Here is a 7518-nt window from a genome sequence, read left to right as displayed (position 1 = left end):
AGCATGAGCTTATAGACTTTTGGGTCTACTTCATTAGTCTTAACAGTGTCACATATCTACAAAAAGTCAGATAGGAATTTATTAGGATCTTTCTGTGAAAGTCTATAGAATTGGCAGTTCTGTTGAACTAGAGTGACTAATTGAGGCTTCAACTCAAAGTTGTTTGCATTAATGGCAGGTATGGAGATACAACACCCACAGAAGTCAGAATTTGGTGCAAAGTAAGATCCTAGGACCTTTCGTGCTTCTTTTCCATTATCTGGGTTAGCTGCCATCGTTGTTTCTTCAGCTTCTTGCTCAAGAGCTTCTGTGAGGTTACCTCTGGCTTTTTGAGCTTGATGTAGGTGTCTTCTTAGTGTCCTTTCAGGTTCAAGGTCATGATTAAGGAGGGGTTCTTTATCCTTATTCCTGCTCATAAACAAAAAGAAAGAATCCAAAGAGATGGAGAACAAGGGGTCTCTATGTCAGAGTATAGAGATCTCCTTGTGAGGGGGTGAGATAAAGAAAAGAAAATAGAGGTGTCTTTTATTTAAAAGAATAATTTTGAAAATAGAGAGAGAAGGAGAGATATAATTTTCGAAAAAGAAAAGAGAGAAATAGGTTAGGATTTTCGGAAAAAGAAGAAAGAGAAAGTAGTTAGAAAGTTTTGAAAAAGAGGGAAGAGAAAGGAGAATAAAAGAAAAAACAAGTAACTAACTAACTAACAAGATTTGAAAATAAAGTAAAAGATTTGATTTTTAATATTTGAAAATTGAAAAGGGAAAGTCAAAAGAAAATCTTGAAATTTAAAATTTGAAAGAAAAAGTTAAACAAGGAAAGATAAGATTTGAAAGATTTAAAAAGATTTGAAATTTGAATTTTGAATTTTGAAATTTGAATTTTAAATTTTGAATTTTGAATTTTAAATTTTAAAATTTTGAATTTTAAATTTCAAAATTTTGAATTTGAATTAAGATAAGATAAGATTTTGAAATTTGAATTTTAAAATTTGAATTTAAAACAAGATAAGATAACAAGATTTGAAATTCAAAGAAAAGGAAAAAGATAAGATAAAGATCTAAAAAGATAACAAGGTAAATACTAAAAGAAAACTATCAAGACACCTAACTTAAAAATTTTTGAAATCAAAAGCTAAGATTTTCGAAAATTTGAAAGGGACTTAAAAATTTTAAGATCAAACCACACTATTTTCGAAAATTTGAAAGAAAAACACAGAAAAAATACCAAACTTAAAGATTTTGAAATCAAACAAATAAAAATACTAAGAACAATTCGAATGCAATGAAGAACACTCAAGAACAATTTTCGAAAAGCTCAAGAAAGAAAAACTAAAAAGACACCAAACTTAAAGATTGACACAAGACTCAAATAAAAGAAAAAGTTTTTTGAAAGATTTTTGAAAAAGAAACCAAGAAAGTTTGAAAATTTTAAAAAGAAACGAGAACACAAAGAACAAAAACAAAAGAAAAATAATAAAAAGTACCTGATTTAAGGGACAAGACAACTGTTAGTTTGTCAATCTCGAACAATCCCCGGCAATGGCGCCAAAAACTTGGTGTGCGAAATTTATAACTCCGCACAGCTTAACCCGCAAGTGCGCCGGGTCATCCAAGTAATACCTCAGGTGAGTGGGAGTCGATCCTACGAGGATTGTCGGATTGAGAAAATAATGATTATCCTGCACTTCTTAGTCAAGCAGATAGAAACTTGATTGGTTGTTGTTGAATACGCATAAAATAAATAAGAAAGTAATAAAGAAATGGTAGAGAAACAACGGTGAGAAATCAGTTAAAGGTTTGGAGATGCGTTATCTTTCTGGATTAACTTTTCTTACTGTCTATTCCAATAATGAATGATTCATTCCATGGCAAGCTGTAAGTGATTAACGCCACACTAATGGTCATTAATCTCCTCTGATCCATATCAAACACCACGCTAATGGTCATTCAATCTGAACGAGGGTGAAGCTCTAGCAATTCAATCTCTGATGATCCTACTCAAAATGCCACAGATAAGGTTAGATCTTCTAGATATGAGAATGAAGCTTTATTATTCTAGCTTATACCACAAAGGCCCTAATCGCCCCAGGCTCAGCTAAACAGATGTTCCCATGTCCCCAACGAACGCATGGATTAGCCATCTAAGAGATGTATAATCAAGCTTGTAGTTCAATGTTATCTCTCTCGAGACTCGCAAGAACTCATGTAGAATAAGGGGTCATACGCTAGTTCCACCCCAGATTCATAAGGATTGAGGAATGAAGATACATCTTAGAATGAAATCAAACATAGATTGAAATAGAAACAGTAATATTATTAATCCATGAGAATCAGCAAAGCTCCTAGCCTTAACCTAGGAGGTTTAGTGACTCATGCTTTACAGAAAATGAAAGTAATGGAAGAAGATGAGGCAGAAGATCCTAAACATGGGTGATCTTCTCCTATATATACTAATCTAATAATGAAAAAAGTGCAGAAATATGATATACTAGACTAATGGTGCGAAAATCCACTCCTGGGCCCAATTTGGTGAGTGTTTTGGGCTGAGCTTTCTGGCTTGAGGAATGGGCATTGGATTCCCAATAGGGGGTTAATTGCACGCTGTCCTGCTCCCTTTGGGGTGTTGAACGCTAGGTTTGGGCATTCAACGCTGGGCTTGCTCCCTTTGGGGCGTTGAACGCCAGAAAGGGGGTGATTTGGGCGTTCAACACCCAATATGGGCAGTCTCCTTCAAAGAAAATTATAGACCATTATATATTTTTGGAAATCCCTGGAAGTTAGCTTTCCAACACCATTGAGAGCATGTCATTTGGACCTCTGTAGCTCCAAAAATGCTTGTTTGAATACATGGAGGTCAGGATTTGACAGCATCTACACTCTGTTTTTTGCCTTTGAATCAGACTTTGCCAAAATTTGCCAATTAATGCTTTCACATTTTAGCTAGATTAGCTAGTTAGTTTAGTCAATATTAGTTCAATTTCATGCATATTATTCAAAATAAACAAGCACTTAGATGGACTCTCTCATCACACTTTGATATATTAAAGACTAAATGAATTTTGCTCAACTTCATGTAAACAATTCAAGAAAAGTATGAATGAGTGAGTTATCTAAAGTTAGTTGCTCAAGAGACAGAGCTTTGATGTATTGCTGTTTTGTTTTGTGATCATAACAGGGGAGAAGAGCACCAAATGTCCTTCAAGAACACCTCACAGCCAATATGACACCCTTAGCACTATGCTCTTCTGAGCTTGAAGAATGCTACGTTCTCCTGCAGCATAGCTCTTGACGCTACGCTCTCTTTCAAAGAGCGCTACGTTCTTCACCCAAGAAAATTTAACTAGCGACACGTACGCGTGGGTGACGCGTACGCGTGGAAGTGGCATCTTTGAAGGACCACACGTACATGTGGGAAGAGCTACGTTCTTCACCCAAGAGCGCTACGTTCTTCACCCAAGAGCACCTGCGATAATTTTGAAAGCTGGGATTGAAAGTTTGGCTAGCGACACGTACGCGTGGGTGACGCGTACGCGTGGGGACGCGTACGCATGGGAATAGCATTTTTGAAGGGTCATGCGAACACGTGGATAAAGCGGCAGTGTAGAAGTGGTATTTTGAGGTCACACGTACGCATGAATGATGCGTACACGTGGGAGAGCGCTCTTGGCAAGAACGCTACGCTCTCCTGGAGAGCGCACTGAAGATGACGCGTATGTGTGGGTGACGCGTACGCGTGACAAGCGCTGGAGATAGTAATGAAGCGCATGCGTGGGTGACGCGTATGCGTGGATGCACGAGCGCTACGCTCTCCTCAAGAACGCTACGTTCTCTTGGAGCAGAATATTCCAAGTACAAACTAAAAAGCCCACTTGAAGTAACTTGCAAGTACACCTGAAGAAGCCACTGAACTAGTATAAATAGGGGACACCTGGAATCATTGGGGACTTCTTCTGGATCTTCTTTTTCAGCTTCTTTTTCTTTTAGATCTCTTTTGTACTTTTGCACTTTACTTTCTGCTAAGACTTTACATTACTTTCAATTTTCATTTCTATTTACAGTTTTCTTTTTCTTTTACTTTCTGCACTTAGTTTAATTTCCAGTTTTAGATTTCTGTTTGTACTTAGAGTTATGAGTCACTTAACCCCATTTTCATTAGGGGGAGGAGCTCTATTGGTTTTAATGAATTGATAATTCTTCTTTTCTTCTCAATTCAAGTTGATTTATCTAAGAGGAGACTCTTGTTCTTCACAGATTCAATTACTATCGAGAGAGGGATTGAATCTATTTGAATTGTGTGATGAACTTGAGAAAGGAGTCATAGAATTCAGTTTGGAGTTTATCTTCTCATAATTTTCTTGATTGATATATTCTGGGTTTGGTATGTGAGATGTAACCACCCTGAATTGAGATCCGGGGAATTGTGTGGCCTTTGGATTAGAAATTGATCTTCACCTCTTCTCATGAGCAATTAAATCAAGAGATTGACAATTGTTTGTGATAAGAGAAATTGAATCACCAAGAGATTGGAATCCAATTATTTACAATCCGCCATAGATCTATTCACATGATTAAGAAGGAATTGATCATCATTAATTCATGAGAAATCAACATCTCTGATCCCTAGTGATCTCACCCATCATAAATCCTTACTTCTGTTCTTTTGAATTTCTAATTGCCCACTACCTAATTCCCTTGTTTACACTCCTGCAATTTATCATTTTGCCATTTACATTTCAGTTGTTACTTTCTTGCAATTTAAGTTTCTGCCATTTACATTTCAGTTATTACTTTCTTATACTTTAAGTTTCTGTTATTATATTTCCAATCATTTAATTCAGTCTTTTTTACTTTCAGTCATTTCAATTCCTTGTTATTTATAATTCTGCACTTTACTTTCATGTTGAATATATCAAGAAACCACAAATTGTTTGCCTAACTAGAATGCCATTTAACTAAAATTGCTTAATCCTCCAATCTTCGTAGGATCGACCTCACACTTGTAAGTCTTACTACTTGATACGATCCGGTATACTTGTCAGCAATTACATGAAATTAAATTTTCCCGTATCACCAATTTCAGTCAAAAATTACCTAAAATCATAACAAGAACACAACAACTCAAAATAGAATCCAAAAAGTAAATTTTACATTAAAACCTATTAAAATTGACTAAAACTCAATAAAACATAACTGAAAATACTAAGAAAATAATGTCAAAAAGTGTATAAAATATCCACTCATCAAAGATCTAGGGGAGGTTGAACAAGAGGGAAGTTCCATCATTGAAGACAACTCCACACCAAGTAACATAAGGATCTTGTTGAAGCTTCTTCCATCGAATGTGAACCCAATATTGAGGAGGAATGCGTACAACCTCCAACACATGACTTGGTCAATGAGGAAGAGTTAGAAGAGGTTGACAGATAAGTGGAAGTTGAGAGAAGTTGTCAAGAGGTGGAAGTCATCGAGGAGGAGCTAAAAGGAGTGAAGCTTACATAGTCAAAGCTATTGGATACCTTCCTTGCTAAGTCCCCATCCAAATTATAAATTGAGTGGGTAATTATCTCATCCTTTAAATTTCTTGGCCCATATCAATATGCTTTGTTAGAAACGGATGGTTAACTTAGAGTTCTTTGTGGGTTAGAAAGTAAGAAAGAGTTGGATGTCAGTTGGCAACTGGAATCAAGGTGCATAGTGGGAAGAAACTCAAACCTTGGGATTCAAAGGTGGAGTGGAACTCAATTCAAAGGATTTAGGATGAAGATTAGGAGTTCTAAGGAGAATTCAATAAGTTTGTCACCCGAATGGAAGCATGAAAATCAAGAAGAAAGGTGTTGACAAACAAGGTATGGGATCCTAGAATACATATCTACAATCATCAATCTTGGGGTCTTACTACTTGCTTGAAAGTTCTTAGAAGAGTGGTGTGCATAAATTGGCATCCCGGAGGCTATTAGAAATGCAAACATTGGTGGGGATTCAAGGAAGAATTCAAGCATAAGCCACCATAGCAAGGACCCCATCAATTGTCCAACTTAAGGACAATAAAAAAAGTGCTAGGTGGGAGACACCCCACCATGGTAAAATCTTTCCATTTCTCTTGTAGATATAATCAATGAATGAATTGAGTTGTGATTCACGAATCCCCACACTTTCGTACAGCTGTACTAGCAAGTGCACTAGGTCGTCCAAGTAATACCTGAGTGAGTCAGGGTCGATCCCACGAGGATTGTGGTTTGAAGTAAGCTATGGTTACCTTGAAGGCCTTAGTCAGGCAGATCAAAAGGTTTATATGTTTTGATGATAAGGGGAAACTATCCATAAAAGGAATGAAGAAAAAGGTCTAATATATAAACAGAGATAAAGATAGAGTTAAGGATTGGAGTTGCTTTGCCTTTCTGAATTAACTCCGGTATTACTACTCTCTTTGCTTGTGAGTGATTTTTTCAATGGAAGGCTATATGTAATTGACACTGGTTTGAGCAGCTGCCAATACTCCTCCAGATCTGAACTCCAGGTTTAGTGCGGATCCATTCTGATTGAGGGTGAAGCTCATACAGTTCATTCTCCTTAATGATCCTACTCAAAATGCTACAGACAAGTTCAGATCTTCCAGATCAGAGAATGTTGCACCTTGGGTTCTAGCCTCTATCACAGAGTCCCTAATCTCCCCAGAAATCGGCTGAACTAATGTCTCGAGAAGTCCCTAACAAAGTCATGGATTAGCCGTCTGAGAGATGTATATTCAAGTTGGTGGTTCATCATTGTCCGATGAAAGACGCACTCTGAACCCATGTAGAATGTGATAACCTTATGCCAGTTCAACGCATTCATATTGATGAAGAATGAATATACATCTTAGAATTAATCAAACACGGATCGAAGAGAAACAGTAATACTTTTATTAATTCATAGGACTCAGCAGGGCTCCTCCCCTCAACCTAGGAGGTTTAGAAACTCATATTGATGAAAAAACACAAGGTGAAACTCGAAAATAGCATAAAAAGGTCTGATGTTCTTCGAATGATTATGTAAAACACTTTAAATACTAAACAGATGACTAGAAAGGGTAAAATAGTTTATCTAGTGCCAAAATTCAATTCTGGGGCCCACTTGGTGAGTGTTTGGGCTGAGCTTTGATGAGATCCACGTGCTATGAGGTCTTTGGGCATGGAACGCCAGCTAGGGGGTCCTCTTTGGGTGTTTGTACATTGGTCTCTGCTCTTTTGGGCACTGGACCCCTGGAAGGGGGCAGGAAGCTGGCGTTGGATGCCAGTTTTGGGCGTTCTAATCCGAAGCAAAGTATGTACTATTATATATTGCTGGAAAGCTCTGGAAGTCAAATTTTCATAGCCATTGAGAGTGCTCCATTTAGACTTCTGTAACTCAAGAAAAGCTCTTCTAAGTGCAGGTAGGTCAGGTCCGGATAGCATCTGCAGTGCTTTCTCTGTCTCTAAATCAGACTTTTGCTCCAACTCCTTAATTTCAGCCAAAAAATACCTAAAATTGTCCAAAAATA

The sequence above is a fragment of the Arachis ipaensis genome, chromosome B08 (genome assembly GCF_000816755.2).
Source record: "Arachis ipaensis cultivar K30076 chromosome B08, Araip1.1, whole genome shotgun sequence".
Taxonomy (NCBI): domain Eukaryota; kingdom Viridiplantae; phylum Streptophyta; class Magnoliopsida; order Fabales; family Fabaceae; genus Arachis; species Arachis ipaensis.
The sequence above is the reverse complement of the archived record's forward strand: the minus strand, read 5'-3'. Positions refer to the sequence as shown.